Below are 18,467 nucleotides of genomic sequence, written 5' to 3'. Positions count from 1 at the left end.
CCAGATGTTTTTCCTCCACCTTGTGCAGTCTTGGATCAGTGATATTGATGTCTCAGCACATTGTGCAACATGTAATGTTGTTAAATTTAAGGGCAAATGGGGCGAACGAATGCAAAAACCTGGACTTAATTCCACCATTCACCACCAAGTGAACTCCTGACCTGAACCAAGTCAGCCCTGGGAAACTCCATGGGAAGGCACAGCAATTGGAGGGAGACAAATAGGCAAACTCAGTCAAATTATCAACCTGCACCATCCTTGGAATCGATAATAAGCAAATGTACGACTCATCTGTGAGTCAGAGGTTTGCATGAGAAAAGCGAATCCATATGGATCCCTGGTATGAAAGTGATGATATTGGGTTTTGAAGAGATTTGTTTACCTGGGTTTCCGAGGGTTCATTCTGAGACAAGCATCATTCACACAAACCGATACAAAGTGACTTTCACAGGGGTCTTCAGATGAAAAGTCTGTTGATGTCATACAAATCCTCACAAATCACTCGTTGGGTTCAATTAAGTTTAACTTGGTCCGTTCACAAGTCATGTGCCTTTAGAACATAGAACCTAGAACATACAGTGCAGAAGGAGGCCATTCGGCCCATCGAGTCTGCACCAACTCACTTAAGCCCTCACTTCCACCCTATACCCGTAATCCAATAACCCCTCCTAACCTTTTGGACTCGAAGGGCAATTTAGCATGGCCAATCCACCTAACCTGCATGTCTTTGGACTGTGGGAGGAAACCGGAGCACCCGGAGGAAACCCACGCAGACATGGGGAGAACGTACAAACTCCGCACAGACAGTGACCCAGCGGGGAATCGAACCTGGGACCCTGGTGCTGTGAAGCCACAGTGTTAGCTACTTGTGCTATCATGCTGCCCACGGTATTCCAATGGAATAGGAATTCCATTGCACCCAATTGAGTAGTGGTGCCAGTGACATGTACAGTGTGTGCACCTAGTGAAGTGAGCTCCAGGACTATGGCAAACTGATCATCAGCTCCCTTTAAAATCCACAAGCTTGGCTGCTGTATGCATGTAAAAACTGGCATGCATGTTGCACATTGTGATCAATTTTTTTATTCATTCAATGGCTGTGGGCATCGCTAGATAGGCCAGCATTTATTGTCCATCCCTAATAGCCCTTGAGAAGGTGATGTTGAGCTGCTTTCTTGAACCACTGGAGTCCCTGCTGCGTAGGTGCACCCAGAGTGCTGTTAGGGAGAGAGTTGCAGGATTCTGCCCCAGCGACAGTGAATAAAACAACATTTACAAAGAGGCAGGAAACAGAACTTAGCCCTCTCCCCAACCCCCACAATTTTCACAGGCAATGGAGCTAATTATTTATTATTTCATGGGATGGGCCCAGCATTTGCTGCCCATCCCTATTTGCCCTTACACTGAGTAGCTCCTAGGCCATTTTAGAGGACAGTTAAGAGTTAACCACATTGCCTGTGGGTCTGGAGTCATATGTAGGCCAGACCGGGTAAGGACAGCAGATTTCCCTCCCTAAAGGACATTGGTGAACAAAATGGATATTTATGACAATCGACAATAGTTACTTTGTCCCCCATTACTGACCATGGGCGGGATCCTCCCCCACCCGGCGGGGCGGGCCATACCGGCGTCGAGGGGTGGCGTGAACCACTCGGGCGTCGGGCCGCCCAGGAGGTGTGGAATCCTCCGCACCTTCAGGGGCTAGGCCGGCGCCGGCGGGGTTGGCGCCATGTCAGCCGGAGGCAAACGGCCTCCGCATGCCAGCGCGAGTTTGCGCATGTGCGGGCGTCATCCCAGCGCATGCGCAAGGGTGTTCTTCTCCACGACAGCCATGGCGGACCGTTACACCGGCCGGCGCAGAGGGAAAGAGTGCCCCACGGCACAGGCCCTCCCGCGGATTGGTGGGCCCTGATCGCGGACCAGGCCATCATGGGGGCCCACCCCGGGGCCAGATCCCCCCTGCGCCCCTCCGAGGACTCCGCAGGCCGCCCGCAAAGCCAGGTCCCACCGGTACGGACCTGGTGTATTTTACGCCGGCGGGAGCTGCCGAAAACGGGCAGCCACTCGGCCCATCGCAGGCTGGAGAATCGCAGGGAAGGCCGCTGCCAACGGCCCCCAACCGGCGCGGCGCGATTCCCGCTCCCGCTGAAAAACCGGCACCGGAGAATCCGGCAGCCGGTGTCGGGGCGGGATTCATGCCGCCCCCCGGCGATTCTGCGGCCCGGCGGGGTGTCGGAGAATCCCGCCCCATGTGTCCAATTGGAGGCTCAGGCATACATTACATGCCCGAAAAATGGGTGCAGTGGGCCCAGGATTTCACAGTATCAGTCAGGGGAACAATTTTCTGGGCCCTACCCCCTCCAGGCCATTTCTAAGAAGGCAGGTCAGGTGAGCTGAAGGCCACTCACCCACAAATGGCGAATGTTGAATATGCTCAAAAGACCGATTAAGGCTTATGATCGGAGGCTGAGTGGAATTTTCCGCAATTGTCCCCCACAATTCAATTTGTGGCCAATTCCTGAATGCAGCCGTCACCACCTCATCCCAGGCAGGCACTGGTTGCCCAATGGCCAACCCTCCTGGACCCTCGGGGGAACAGGACAGCCCTCCTGGCCTTCGCTGTGTCTACGAGCCTCCCCAGGTCAGCGTTCCTGGATCTTGGGGCTGGTCTCTTCGGCACTATTGTTGCGAGCTGGCTGGGATTGACTGAGCAAGTGCAGCTTAAGTGCTGCTCGACGTTGTTAGCTGGGGGGCTGCCGGGGGCGGTGCCGGCGAATCGGCTGGCGAGCCTTCGTTTGCGGTGAGAAGTCCGAGAGGCCTCGTTAAGTGGACCAATATACGTTGAATAGTGTTGCCAGCCTCACTGGGCCGAGCGCTGGGAAGATCGCGGCAATTCCCATTCACTACAACACTTAGAAATCTTTCGGGAGAATCGCGTCCGTTGTTTCATGACACCTTTAAAAATATTTGACAGTTCCATTTCTCTCTATTAATTCCTCTTTTTCTATCGTCTCAATGTGGATTTGATGAATGTTGACTTTTTGTGAGGTATGAATTTGAACTTGCTCTCATTCCAATAAATTCCTGAAAGCATTCTGTCTCTGTGTGGTGTTTGGGAATGCCGACAGGATGGATCAGTTTGAACATCAATATTTACAGTTACAGATTTTCTCTAAAAGTAAACAACCCTTTAAGGGTGACAATTGGACAGAATTGTTCCAATATGAATGCTGTTAGCGAATGATTACTTTAGAAAAATGCATGAAATGAAATTATGTAAATTGTAATCCATCTGTCACTAAATGGCCTCTAAAGATGTAAAATAAACTGTTGGCAAGAGGGGCTAATAACAGTCCTTAATTTCCTTGGAGCATACCATGTGGTGTGGCTTATGAGGGTAGGAAACAGCGACTTAGCCGCAAGATCAGATTAGTGCATCTGCATGCAATAGAGACTGCTGGGAATACTCTCAGTTCCCTGAATCCGGAGGGACTGTCAGCCAAATGAACGCAATCACAACTTGTATTTGATCTGGAGGCGTTTGGAACTTTTAGCTAGGAAGACTGGGGAATGTGCCACAGGAAGATACTGCCAGGAATGGCACAGAAGACCAGTTTGCCCCCGTCACTTACAGCCTGGGGCTGTCTCATGAAGTACCATGTAGATTTTTCCAGCGGTCAATGACATACTTGATGCCTGTCGTCAGAGTGTTGGTAATGGTCCTTCTTGTCTTTCTGTTGCTGTGTACCAGTGAGAAAGGATGTTTTCCCCAGTGAGAGTATCAATGAGAGTGGTTTTCGTTCTTAGGTAGAATGGGGTGATTGGGGAGGCAGGAGGCGAGAGCTCCGGGGAGGTCCCTGGGAATGTGCCAGCATTTTCAATGTGCACCTCATCAGATAAAAGGCAGAAACCCACTTTGATTAAAAATAGAAGTTAAATACCTTTGATGATGTTGCAGCATCCCCTTCCTCTGCATCAAGTCACCCCATCACCTCCCCCAACACCCTCCCCATCACCCGATCACCCTCCCCATCGTCTGCCTCCAACACCTCCCCATCACCTCTCTTCATCACCCCCCCATCACCCTCCCCATCACCTGTCCTCAACACCCTCCCCATCACTTTTCTTCATCACCCCCCATCACCCTCCCCATCGCCTGTCCCCAACACCTTCCCCATCACCCCTCCCATCACCCTTCCGAACACCCTCCCCATCATCTCCCTCCATCACCTGCCAGTTTACCATTTGTTGCCACGTTTAGCTCCAGGTCTGCCATCTTGATTCTGGTCATGGGAGTCAGCAATGTCACATCTGCATTGTCTGCCTGTGTAGCTCATCCCTCAGCACCTTACAAGGTCTCTGGGTGCTGCAAATAACTCCGATTAACCACCATTTTGTATCCCTTTCACATAAAATTGGAGACAACTCCTCACCACGGGCAAGAGGACAGGTCAACTCCTTATTAACATTTCTGTGATATAAAACCAGCTATCCAATTGTAGGGCAGGAATAGTCAATAGTGTGTTCCCACACTGTGTGCATGTTCTAACTCCTCAATGGCTCAAGGGGCTTTGCTGGGTGGAAGTGAACCATATTGACTTACAAGGGGTCACAGTAGATCCCCTGACGTGATTCTCTGTCAGCTGACGCCGGAATCAGGAAACGTGAGTGTGCAGAGAATTGGTTTTGACTCCAAAATCGTGGTGGATGCCGGTTTCACGCCAAATCGCAATTGTCCGGTGCCTCGACAGCTGCGCCAATGTATTCCAGAATCCACGTACAGTAAACGCCGCTGGTATATCAATAGCAGGCCTCCTCTGGGGCGAATTCCCGATAGCGACTTTCACTTGTGCTTTTAAAAATCGTGAACAGGCGACATGGATGCTGAAAGAAAGAGAAGGGATCTGCAAAGTGTCCAACATCACCATAGTTTGCTGACAGTTCTTCCGCTGGCCGGGGGCTTCTATCAGGGCCGGGGGTAGTGGCGAGGGGGGGAGGAGTGGGTGGTGGCCAGGTGGTGGGATGTGGGGTCGGGGTGCACGGACATGGATCACCATTGCCGCTGCCTGAAAGGCAGCCATGCAGCTGTGCACGCCACTGATTGCCCACTATGAACTTACGGCGTATGGGTGTCCCACCAGGGTACCCTCCTCAGTGCACCCTGGTCTCAGCCGACCCATCAGCAAGATGGGCGCGCTCCAGCACCATCTCATTGGCTGGAATGGGGTGTGTGGGGAGTGAAGTGTGTGTATGAAATGAAATGAAATGAAAATCGCTTATTGTCACAAGTAGGCTTCAAATTAAGTTACTGTGAAAAGCCCCTAGTCGCCACATTCCGGTGCCTGTTTGGGGAGGCTGGTACGGGAATTGAACCGTGCTGCTGGCCTGCCTTGGTCTGCTTTAAAAGCCAGCGATTTAGCCCAGTGTGCTAAACCAGCCCCTAGGTTGCGTCTGCAGCTTGTCAGCCTCCCGAGTGTCAATCATGGACCCAGTGAATCCCGCACCGTTTTTCATTGGAATTGATTGTGTTCCAAGTGGCAGTGGTGCTAGCCCCTCCACGGTCACTGAATCAGTTCAGGCACCAGGTTTGCTGTCGTGTAAGTCCACGAATTGTGCCCCAGCATCAACACCCAAGTCTCAGGAACGGGAGAATCTGACCCCCTGCCTCAGCTCGGACCAGAGTGACGGATCCCAGCAGGGGCGGAGGGGATGGTGGTTTGAACTGGAAACATTTCAAATTGTTGTTTATTTTTGCTGGCCATGCCACTTGCTTTTCCCCAGCTGAAAGATCTGTTTTAAATTGAGCCACATGTTTCGGCTGTTTAATTAATTGATTGCAGTTATCTACATTCCACGGACCCTTTTGATCACTCTAATTGCACAGACCTTTGTATAACCCTCTCTTGCAGAACATTGCTTCCAAGAAACGCATCTTGCGCTCATACTCACGTTATTTGCCTTGTAGTTGAGTCCTGGTGAACCACATCAGCCCTGTTTCCATTCCTTTCGTCATCATTTCCCACTCCGCACGGCAAGGAATGTTTATTTGCATTGGCCAAGCGGCTCAGCTTTGATTGGAAACTGAACCTCCCTCCTGGATGTCTGACTTTACTGACACCAGAGGCAAAGAGCCCTGCATTGGAGCTGCCGTGCCCAATGAATGTGGTTGATGCCTTGGTTACAGCTAAATGAAGTCTCACTTCCCCACATTTTCCATCCTGCAATAAGTAATAGTGGAGGGGGGGGGGGGTGACGAGAAAGTATTGAAAGCTGAATTGAAATAATTAGTGAACCAAATGTTGTCAAAGGGCTTGGTGCACCACATGCTGCTTACTGATCTACACGTTGTTGGGCCATCATTCTCGGCTTCTACACATGGACTATGTCCTGTATATTAAAGGATTGTTCCTTATTTTTACTATTTGTCCCGTGTAACCTAAGGGACGTCTTTTATCCCTTATTTCTCGGACACCCTGTGGGAGACTGAACCTGAGAGTCTCTGCCAGCCTCTGTTTTTTTCCTGTGTGAAAGCGTGTAGTGGTCATTGGCCACCAGGGGGAAGTATAATCTCCCTCACCCCCCACTCTTGTGAAAAGCTCGAGCTCACCCCCCAGGCCCATGGTCAAAGGATTAGGAACTTGGATTGACCATGTTGGAAGACAGGAATGCAATGCCGGATACCAAGGATGGGGATTTTGAGGATTGGAAAACAGAAGGCCAGAAATAGATAATTGATATAAAAACAGAAATGTTGGAAATATGCATCAGAGCATTTGAGGTGACAGAAAATGAGCTAAGACGTCAAATCGATAATCATTCATCAGAACGTTTTAATATTCTTTCACGGGGTAGGGGTGTCGCTGGCTAGACCAGCAATGATTGCCAATCCCTAATTGCCCTAGAGAAGGTGATGGGCGAGCTGCCTTCTTGAACTGCTGCAGTCAATGTGGTGTAAGTACACCCACTGTACCTATTAGGGAGGGAGTTCCAAGATTCTGATTGAGTTTTTTGAAGGGGTAACCAAGAAGGTAGATGAGGACAGTGCAGTCGACATTGTCAACTTGGACTTTAGCAAGGCCTTTGACAAGGTACCGCATGGTAGGTTGTTGCAAAAGGTTAAATCTCACGGAATGCAGGGTAAGGTAGCCAATTGGATACAACATTGGCTTGGCGACCGAAGCCAAAGGGTGGTTGTGGAGGGTTGTTTTTCAAACTGGAGGCCTGTGACCAGAGGCGTGCCTCAGGGATCGCTGCTGGGTCCACTGTTATTTGTTATATATATTAATGATTTGGATGAGAATGTAGGAGGCATGGTTCGTAAATGCAGATGACATCAAGATTGGTGGCATAGTGGATAGTGAAGAAGGTTATATAAAATTGCAACAGGATCTTGACCAATTGAGCCAATGAATGGCAGATGCAGTTTAATTTGGATAAATGTGAGGTGATGCATTTTGGTAGATCAAATTAGGGCAGGAGCTACTCAGTTAATGGTAGGGTGTTGGGGAAAGTTACAGAACAAAGAGATCTGGGGTACAGGTTCATAGCTCCTTGAAGGTGGAGTCGCAGGTGGACAGGTTAGTGAAGAAAGCATTCAGCATGCTAGGTTTTATTGGTCAGAATATTGAATACAGGAGTTGGGACGTCTTGTTGAAGTTGTACAAGACATTGGTAAGACCGCACATGGAATACTGTGTTCCGTTCTGGTCACCCTACTGTTGGAAGGATATTGTTAAACTAGAAAGAGTGCAGAAGAGATTTACCAGGATGCTACCAGGACTTGATGGTCTGAGTTATAAGGAGAGGCTGGATTGACTGGGACTTTTTTCCCTGGAGTATAAAAGGCTTAGGGGTGATCTTATTGAGGTCTGTGAAATAATGAGGAGCATAGATAAGGTAGATAGTCAACAACTTTTCCCAAAGGTAGAGGAGTCTAGAACTAGAGTGCACAGGTTTAAGGTGAGAGGAGAGAAATACAAAAGAGACCAGAGGAGAAATGTTCTCACACAGAGAGTGGTCAGCATCTGTAACGAGCTGCCAGAGGCAGTGGTAGAGGCGGGTAAAATTTTTTCCTTTAAAAAACAGTTAGACGTGGCAGCACGGTGGCGCAGTGGGTTAGCCCTGTTGCCTCACGGTGCCGAGGTCCCAGGTTCGATCCCGGCTCTGGGTCACTGTCCGTGTAGAGTTTGCACATTCTCCCGTGTTTGCGTGGGTTTCGCCCCCACAACCCAAAAGATCTGCAGACTAGGTGGATTGGCCACGCTAAATTGCCCCTTAATTGGAAAAAAATGAGTTGGTACCCTAAAATTTAAAAAAACAGTTCGACAGTTACATGGGCAGGGTGGGTATAGAGGGATATGGGCCAAATGCGGGTAAGTGGGACTAGCTTAGTGATAGAAACTGGGTGGCATGGACAAGCTGGGCCGAAGGGCCTGTTTTCATGCTGTAAACATCTATGATTCTATGACTCTATGACTCAGTGACAGTGAAGGAACGGCCGATATGTTTCCAAATCAGGATGATGAGTGATCTGGAGGGTAACTTCCAGGTGATGGTGTTCCTATGTACCTGCTGCCCTTATCCTTCTAGATGATAGTGGTCACAGGTTTGGAAGGTGTTATTCAAGGAGTCTTGGTGAGTCAGTGCAGTGCATCTTGTAGATTATACACATGACGGCTACTGTGCATGGAAGGAGTGACTATTTCAGGTGGTGGATAGGGTGTCAATCAAATGGGACTGCTGTGGTTTGGATGATGTCGAGCTTCTTGAGTGTTGTTGGAGCTGCACTCATCCAAGCAAGCAACTGTCCTGACTTGTGCCTTACAATTCTTGCAGCCACAGTATTTATATGATTCGTCCAGTTCCATTTCTGGTCAGTGGTAACACCCAGGACGTTGATAGTGGGGGATTCAATTATGGTAATGCCATTGGATGTCAAGGGGTGATGGTTGGATTCTCTCTTGTTGGAGATGGTCATTGCCTGTCACTTGTGTGACATGAATGTTACTTGACAATTTTCAGCCCAAGCCTGGATATTGTCCAGGTCTTGCTGCATTTGCATAAGGACTGCTACAGTATCTGAAGTCCTGAACATCTACAATCATTTTTTTTAAATTTAGAGTACCCAATTATTTTTTTTTCAATTAAGGGGCAATTTAGTGTGGCCAATCCACCTAACCAGCACATCTTTAGGTTGTGGGGGTGAAACCCTCGCAAACACGGGGAGAATGTGCAAACTCCACACATACAGTGACCCAGAGCCGGGATTCGAACCCGGATCCTCAGCACCTTAGTCCCAGTGCTAACCACTGCATCACCGTGCTGCCCGAACATCTGCGATCATCAGGGAATATTCCCACTTCGGACCTTATGATTGAGGAAAAGTCACTGAGTATCTGGATCATTATCAGATTGCTGTTTATGGGAATTTGCTGCGCACAGATTGGCTGCTGTGTTTGCTCCATGGCGATGTACCATTTGTCAATGTACTCTATTGATTATTCTTTTTTTGACTACTATGTACTGTGTACATTCCCTTGGCCACAGAAAAATATTTTTCACTGTACTTCGGTACATGTGACAATAAATCAAATCAAAATCAAATCTCTCCATTTCAACAAGTACGTAATTGGATGTCCTGAGTCAGGAATGGTGCTGTATAAAAGTAAGTCTTTTTTGTCCTGCATTTCAGTGGCCCCATACACAAGCTGGGCATTCAAAACAAGGGAGCTCGGAATTCCTTTGTGCTGTCCATGAACTAATGGTGAATCAAGAAACCACAGCAGGAAGACTATATGATATACACTTCATAATGAAAATCACCAAAAGCATGGCCATCTAATATGTCATAATAGTTACCCTGGGTGTATGGATCGACTAACAAGACCCTTGATGTTATGGGGAGTCAGATTCTCTCAGCTTTCATTGTACCACACTGGCCCTAAACAGGACAGTTTGCCTGAAAAATCCAACCATTCCCCGAGGCCTAGCTGAACAGGGTCCAGGATGGACCTAGCAGTGGGATGATGAACACAGCACATTAATCATTCTCTCATGATGACAGCTTCACAAGTGTTTAACTTTGCATGATTGCAAGTGTCTATGGAAGAACTATGATGAATGGCAATGGGTCAGGGTTGACTGTTGGTTCTGTCTAACTGTGCTGTTAATTCACTTTCATTCTCAATAACATATCAGTGTTGATAAAACTGACTGCTGCCTGGATAGGAGGATCTGAACCAACAGCTTGCATTGTGTAGTGAAAAGCGAACTTCAGCACACAGGGTGTCAGAACAGCCTGCTGCCTGGTCCATACATTCCACACAGTCAGATCAGCCTTGTAGAGATTAAAGACTTCCATGTGCTATGATATTATAAGTCTGAATACTTTTCTATTTTTAACACTAAACTCAGAATAATTCTTGGTTGAGAGGGGGATATCGCAAGTCTATTGCAGACCAGCAGCACCCAGCCTCCAACCCACTCCCTGCTATAGAGATCAGGAAGTTTCCATAACAAGTGTTTGATCCACCAGATTAGTTTTGCACTCTGGTGAGAAGTTGGGACTGTTTTCTGCTAATTCACAGTTTTCAATACTTCCCAATGAGCTAATAGCCAAGAAGGTAGTTGAGAAATCACAATTTGTATAATAGTGTTGTATTATTGTTCAATGGATCCCAAGCCAGAGGGTGAAGTATGAATACAGACACCATTCTGATAGACCGTATTTCTACAGAATGCAGATCCTGGCTTGCTTCCTAACGACCAACCAGCCCCGTGTCCCAGCAATACTTTTCTTATACAAATTCAAGGTACTCAATTATTACCCTCCACCTGTTTATTTTCTAACCTCAACAATGCAATTGACTTGACATTAACAGTTATATTACTGAATTAATAATCCAAAGGCTTGGACTAATGACCTGGAGACATGGGATTCTCCTCTACCCGGGTGGGTCACCTGCACTTTGCTTTCCGCAAGCCCACAGGTAACCTCATGATGCTCCACTTCTCCAGCTTCCACCTAAACACATTAAAGAAGCCATCCCCTATGAACAAGCCCTCCGTATACACAGGATCTGCTCAGCCGAGGAGGAGTGTAACAGACATCTACAGCCGCTGAAAGATGCCCTCGTGCGGGATATGGCCCTCAACTCATCGATCGACAGTTCCAACGCGCCAGAGCAAAAAACCGCACCGACTTCCTCAGAAGACAAACACAGGACACAACCGACAGAATACCCTTTGTCGTCCAGTACTTTCCCAGAGCGGAGAAACTACGACATCTTCTTCACAACCTTCAACACGTCATCGATGAAAATGAACATCTTGCCAAGGTCATCCCCACACCCCCCCACTACTTGCCTTCAAACAACCGCGCAACCTCAAACAAACCATTGTTTGCAGCAAACTACCCAGCCTTCAGAACAGCGACCATGACACCACAGAACCCTGCCATGGCAATCTCTGCAAGACGTGCCAGATCATCGACATGGGTACCACCATTGTACATGAGAACACCAACCACCAGGTACGCGGTACATACTCGTGCGACTCGGCCAACGTTGTCTACCTCATACGCTGCAGGAAAGGATGTCCCGAAGCGTGGTACATTGGCGAGACCATGCAGACGCTGCGACAAAGGATGAACGGACATTGCGCAACAATCGCCAGGCAGGAATGTTCCCTTCCAGTTGGGGAACACTTCAGCAGCCAAGGGCATTCAGCCTCTGATCATCGGGTAAGCGTTCTCCAAGGCAGCCTTCAGGTTGCGCGACAATGCAAAATCGCCGAGCAGAAACTTATAGCCAAGTTCCGCACACATGAGTACAGCCTCAACCGGGACCTTGGATTCATATCGCATTACATTCATCCCCCACCATCTGGCCTGCAAAATCCTACCAACTGTCCTGGCTTGAGACAATTCACACTTCTTGAACCTGGGGTTACCTACAAATTACGTACAAATGCTCGCATTCAAAGTATCATCTTGCATCTTTGACTTTGTCCTTACAAATGTTTCTGGAACCTACTTCTTCATTCACCTGAGGAAGGAGCAGCTAGTGATTTGAAACAAACCTGTTGGACTTTAACCTGGTGTTGTAAGACTTCGTACAAGTGGAGATAGATTCTGTCCTTCAGAATTTTCTCCATTAGTTTCCCCACCACTGACATGAGACTCACTTGCCTGTAGTTCCCTGGCTTATCCCTACAGATTTCTTGAATATTTGAGGTTCTGCAGTCCTCTGGCACCTCTCCCATGTCCAGAGAAGAATTAAAAATTTGGATCAGGGCCTCTGTGATCTCCTGCCTCGCCTCCCACAGCAACTTGGGACGCAATTTGTCCAGAGCTGGAGATTTCTTCACTTTTACACAGATACATACATAGAACATACAGTGTAGAAGGAGGCCATTCGGCCCGTCGTGACTGCACCGACCCACTTAAACCCTCACTTCCACCCTATCCCCATAACCCAATAACCCTTCCTAACCTTTTTGGACACTAAGGGCAATTTAGCATGGCCAATCCACCTAACCTGCACGTCTTTGGACTGTGGGAGGAAACCGGAGCACCCAGAGGAAACCCACGCAGACACGCGGAGAACGTGCAGACTCCGCACAGACAGTGACCCAGCGGGGAATCGAACCTGGGACCCTGGCGCTGTCAAGCCACAGTGCTAGCCACATGTGCCACCATGCTGCCCCAACCTTCGCCCTTAAGCCTGCCAACATTTCCAATATCTTGTCACTCCCTATGGCAGTTTGCTCAATAACCTCAGAGTCTCTCTCCCCGAGTTCCATATCTGCCTCTTCATTCCCTTCGGTAAAGACAGATGTGAAGTATTCTTTTAACTCCCTACCAACGTCCTCTGGCTCCACCCACAGATTCCCCCTTGGGACGTCTTGTTGAAGTTGTACAAGACATTGGTACGGCCACACTTGGAATACTGTGTGCAGTTCTGGTCACCCTATTATAGAAAGGATATTATTAAACTAGAAAGAGTGCAGAAAAGATTTACTAGGATGTTACCGGGACTTGATGGTTCGAGTTATAAGGAGAGGCTGGATAGACTGGGACTATTTTCCCCTGGAGCGTAGGAGGCTTAGGGGTGATCTTATAGAGGTCTATAAAATAATGAGCGGCATAAATAATGAGGGTCAACATCTTTTCCCAAAGGTAGGGGAGTCTAAAACTAGAGGGCATAGGTTTAAGGTGAGAGGGGAGAGATTCAGAAGGGCCCAGAGGGGCAATTTCTTCACTCAGAGGGTAGTGAGTGTCTGGAATGTGCTGCCAGAGGTAGTAGTAGAGGCGGGTACAATTGTGTCTTTTAAAAAGCATTTAGATAGTTACATGGGTAAGATGGGTATAGAGGGTTATGGGCCAAGTGCGGGCAACTGGGACTAGCTTAATGGTAAAAACTGGGCGGCATGGACTGGTTGGGCCGAAGGGCCTGTTTCCATGCTGTAAACTTCTATGATTCTATGATTCTATGGTCCCTAATGAGCCCTACTATTTCCCAAGTTATCCTCTCCCCATTGATATATTTATAGAATATCTTGGGATTTCCCCTACTTTTACTAGATAGAGATTTCTCATATGTCCTCTTTGCTCTCCTATTTGTTTTCTTAAACTCCATCCTGCATTTTCTGTACTCCACTAATGTCTCTGTTGATTTGCTCCCTTGTACTTATTAAAAGTCTCTCTCTTCCTTCTCATTGTATCTTGAAGATCTCTGGTCATCCATGGTTCTCTGGGCATGTTACTCCTTCTTATTACCCTAGAGGGAACATATTGGCTTGTACACTCCCTATTTCCTCTTTGAACACCCCCTACCGCTCTTCTGTAGATCTCCCCACCAGTAACTTGTTCCAATATACCTTGGTGAGATCCTGCCTTATTTTACTAAAGTCTGCTCATCCCCAATCCAAGACCTTTTTCTGCAATTTGTCTCTTTCCTTGTTCATAACAAACTTAAATTGCACCATGTGGTCACTATCACTAAAAGGCTCCCCCACCAACACATCAACCACCTGTCTGGCTTCATTCCCCGGAATTAGGTCCAGCACTGCACCATCCCTTGTTGGATCCTCCACATGTTGAGCTAAAAAGTTCTCTTGTATACATTTTACGAACTCTGCTCCATCTAAGCCCTTAACGCTATGACTATCCCTGTTAATGTTGGGAAAGTTGAAATCACCCACTATAATTACCCTATTATTATTTTTACACACTTCTGCAAATTGCACACAAATTTGCTCCTCAATTTCCCGCTGACTTTCTGGGCGTCAATAATAAACACCTAGCAATGTGGCTGTCCCTTTTTTATTCCTAAGCTCTATCCATAAAGCTTCATTTAACGCCACCCCCAAGAAACCATCCCTCCTTACTGCAGTAATTGACTCCTTAACTAATAATGCAATGCCTCCTCCTCTTCTGCCCCCTCCCCTGTCCCTCCTGAAGATTCTGTATCCTGGGATGTTAAGTGGCCAATCCTGTCCCTTCATTAACTATGTCTCCATGATGGCTACTACATCATAATTCGACGTGTCAACCCTCGCCCTTAACTCATCCATTTTACCTGTAATACTCAGGGCATTAAAGTAGAGGCCATTCAGCTTTGTCTTACTCTCCTGAAACTTACTACCGCTGTATTGAATTTCACTTTGAATCTGGGATGCCCTTTTTAAAGGGCACCGCTGATCTCTGTGAAGCCAGACTTGTCAGCGTGTTTATGCCCCATCCCTCACCATGATGGCAAAAAAAAACACCTTCAAAAGATGGCAAATGCCATTTTTTGTGAAAATTCCATCCCATGAGTTCAAATCTCACTACTACCAGCTGGAGAATTTAAATTCAAGTAATTAAATAAAATCTGGAAACAATAGCTAGTCTCAGAAATTGCGACCATTAAACTACCAGATTGTTGTAAAAGCCCAACTCATTTGCTAATGTCCTTTGGGGAAGGAAATCTGTTGGCATTACTTGGTCTGGCCTACGCGTGACTCCAGACCCACTGAAGTGCCGTTAACTCGTAACCGTCCTCTGGAATGGCCGAGTGAGCCACTCAGTATCTTACCACCATCTTCTCAGCGTTGTCTGAAATGGGTAATAAATTCTGGTCTTGGCAGCGACCCCCGTGCCCCTAGAAAATAGATAATAAAAAACTAAGACTCTCAGTGGACCAAATGCTAAACATGTCCAACCAATAGTGAGCAGCAATCAGCGAAGCCAACAAGCTGTTGAATTACGCAGCCAAGGCAATAGAATTTAAACAATTCAAAGTAATGATCAAATTTTACAAAGCTCCCGTCAGATTACACATCGAATACTGCATCCACTTCCAGTTACTAAGAAACAAGAGAGACACTTGCGTGTTGGATGCAGGGCAGAAAAGAACAATGCCCGCTGTGTCGGGGCATGAGTTATGAAGAAGGACCAGGGTAATGTGGGCTATTCACCCTCAATAGGCTAAACCTGAGGGACGAAACTTAGAAATGTGTTGAAAAATTTACCCAGGAAGTTACCTTAAATGTAAAGATTTGAATAAAGCCAAAAACACCGGCTAAAGCTGGAGAAAGGTAATTTTAAGACAGATAGCAGGAAATTCTCCTCCACACAGTGAGAGATCAACTTGAGGAATAAACTTCCAGATAGGTTAGTGAAGATGAAAACCATTTGAGAAATGATTAATGTTACAAAGAATCTCTCTGCGTGAATAAATGAAATGGATTGAATGACCTTCCTCATCGGTGACAGCAAACTGTTACCTTCCTGTAGGTCTAGCAGAAGTACATTAACACTGGAGCTCATCTTGAGTTTCTATCCATGAATAGAACCATTTTACATTCCCTGGGCTGTGAGTGACCTCTCCACAACACTGGCAGCCACAAGAGCCCCAGCAGGCTGACAGAACCTTCTGACAGACGCACAATGCAGGAAGCACTGTAGGTTTGTCTCTGCTTCTTCTAACAACAGAAACTGTCATAAACAGACTGCCATGAGTGTTAGTTTCCTCTTCATTGCCCAACTCAGATCTTGAATAGGCTGTGAGCTTTTCATTTTTCAGTGGAATTCATCATGGGAAAGTTATTTTTTAAAGGGTTGTTTTCTTTGGACAAGAGAAGGTTGAGACGAGATTAGAAGATTTGACAGAGGTTATCAAAATCAACGGATCTAGGGAGTGTAGATAGGGAGGAGACAAAAGAGCTGCGAACTAGAGGACACTGATTTAAGATGAATGGCAAAAGAGCCAAAAGTGACATAAGGAAAACTTGCCTCACAGAGCGAGTGGTTAGGGTCTGGAATGAACTGTCTGTGAGTGTGGTGGAGACAGATTCACAGAGCGAGTGGTTAGGGTCTGGAATGAACTGTCTGTGAGTGTGATGGAGGCAGATTCACACAGCGAGTGGTTAGGGTCTGGAATGAACTGTCTGTGAGTGTGGTGGAGACAGATTCACAGAGCGAGTGGTTAGGATCTGGAATGCACTGTCTGTGAGTGTGGTGGAGGCAGATTCACACAGCGAGTGGTTAGGATCTGGAATGTACTGCCTGAGAGTGTGGTGGAGACAGATTCACTCAGCGAGTGGTTAGGACCTGGAATGTACTGTCTGAGTGTGGTGGAGACAGATTCACACAGCGAGTGGTTAGGGTCTGGAATGAACTGTCTGTGAGTGTGGTGGAGACAGATTCACATGGCGAGTGGTTAGGGTCTGGAATGCACTGTCTGTGAGTATGGTGGAGACAGATTCACACAGCGCGTGGTTAGGGTCTGGAATGCACTGTCTGAGAGTGTGGTGGAGACAGATTCACACAGCGAGTGGTTAGGATCTGGAATGTACTGTCTGAGTGTGGTGGAGACAGATTCACACAGTGAGTGGTTAGGGTCTGGAATGCACTGTCTGTGAGTATGGTGGAGACAGATTCACACAGCGCGTGTTTAGGGTCTGGAATGCACTGTCTGAGAGTGTGGTGGAGACAGATTCACACAGCGAGTGGTTAGGATCTGGAATGTACTGTCTGAGTGTGGTGGAGACAGATTCACACAGCGAGTGGTTAGGGTCTGGAATGCACTGTCTGTGAGTGTGGTGGAGGCAGATTCACACAGCGAGTGGTTAGGATCTGGAATGTACTGTCTGAGAGTGTGGTGGAGACAGATTCACTCAGCGAGTGGTTAGGACCTGGAATGTACTGTCTGAGTGTGGTGGAGACAGATTCACACAGCGAGTGGTTAGGGTCTGGAATGAACTGTCTGTGAGTGTGGTGGAGACAGATTCACATGGCGAGTGGTTAGGGTCTGGAATGCACTGTCTGTGAGTATGGTGGAGACAGATTCACACAGCGCGTGGTTAGGGTCTGGAATGCACTGTCTGAGAGTGTGGTGGAGACAGATTCACACAGCGAGTGGTTAGGATCTGGAATGTACTGTCTGAGTGTGGTGGAGACAGATTCACACAGCGAGTGGTTAGGATCTGGAATGCATGTCTGTGAGTATGGTGGGGACAGATTCACACAGCGCGTGGTTAGGATCTGGAATGTACTGTCTGAGAGTGTGGTGGAGACAGATTCATACAGCGAGTGGTTAGGGTCTGGAATGCATTGTCTGTGAGTGTGGTGGAGACAGATTCACACAGCGAGTGGTTAGGGTCTGGAATGCACTGTCTGTGAGTGTGGTGGAGACAGGTTCATTTGTGGCATTCAAAAGGAGTTTGATAAACACTCGATGGTAAAATAATTGCCGAGCAAAAGGGAAAGGATAAAGGGAGTGGGACTTACAGTAACCTCTTGAATGTGCATGAGAATGTCGCTTTAAGAAATGTTTGGCTGCTCATGTTACTGCAGTGATGTCAGCGTGTGGGTGGAGCTGAGCTCTGGTTCTTTTTAGTTTCACTTTGAGAAAAGCCTGGGTGTGTCTCTGTCTTTTTGGTTTCGTTTTTCAGTGTGTTGCAGCTGAAGTCAGTCAAAGCAGCTGTATTGTTGATCTCTCTGCCATGAAGGACTATCTCTCGATCATTTGGTGAATTCAGAACTATAAATGTTTTCAGTATTGAATGTAAACCCTGATGTGCTTCTGTTTAGAGATTTGTTAAGTCTTTTGGGTGAAAAGGACAGCATATAGATTACTTACTGTTGTATTCTTTGGGGGGTGTATTTGATTTACTGGTTGCTAAGATGTTCACTGTTTGTTTTAGAAAGGTTAACTTGAGTTCATAGAATAAACATTGTTTTGCTTTAAAAATACTTTCCATTTCTGCTGTACCACACCTGTAGAGTGGTGTTACTCTTATTAGCCTTAGTTTATTAGCTCTGATTATGTCACCTTTGCTCACGAGTCGCCAGGTATCTTTCTGATACCGCCACGTGGTTCAAGCTCGAGTTATGATTAATAAGTCAGCACACCGCTTAGTAAGATTGAAATCAACGGTCATTTATTATATACAACAGGTAATGCTTATACAATAATCCTACT

At 47.2% G+C, this 18,467-nt stretch overlaps 1 long non-coding RNA gene across 1 annotated transcript in view; it reads right to left on the bottom strand.

Annotated features, from left to right (window-relative positions):
- Positions 1-15,638, bottom strand: part of LOC140407827 (uncharacterized) — a 44,906-nt gene extending 29,268 nt beyond the window's left edge. Inside the window, exons 1-2 of the long non-coding RNA XR_011939829.1 lie at positions 15,526-15,638; positions 15,078-15,143 (exon numbers count right to left, since the gene is read on the bottom strand). This is a non-coding gene — a long non-coding RNA (uncharacterized lncRNA). The remainder of the gene's footprint in view (positions 1-15,077; positions 15,144-15,525) is intronic.
- Positions 15,639-18,467: the final 2,829 nt, after the last annotated feature.

The sequence above is a fragment of the Scyliorhinus torazame genome, chromosome 2 (assembly GCF_047496885.1).
Source record: "Scyliorhinus torazame isolate Kashiwa2021f chromosome 2, sScyTor2.1, whole genome shotgun sequence".
Classification (NCBI taxonomy): Eukaryota; Metazoa; Chordata; class Chondrichthyes; order Carcharhiniformes; family Scyliorhinidae; genus Scyliorhinus; species Scyliorhinus torazame.
Note: the sequence above shows the minus strand (reverse complement) of the source record. Positions and strands in the feature narration are given on the sequence as shown.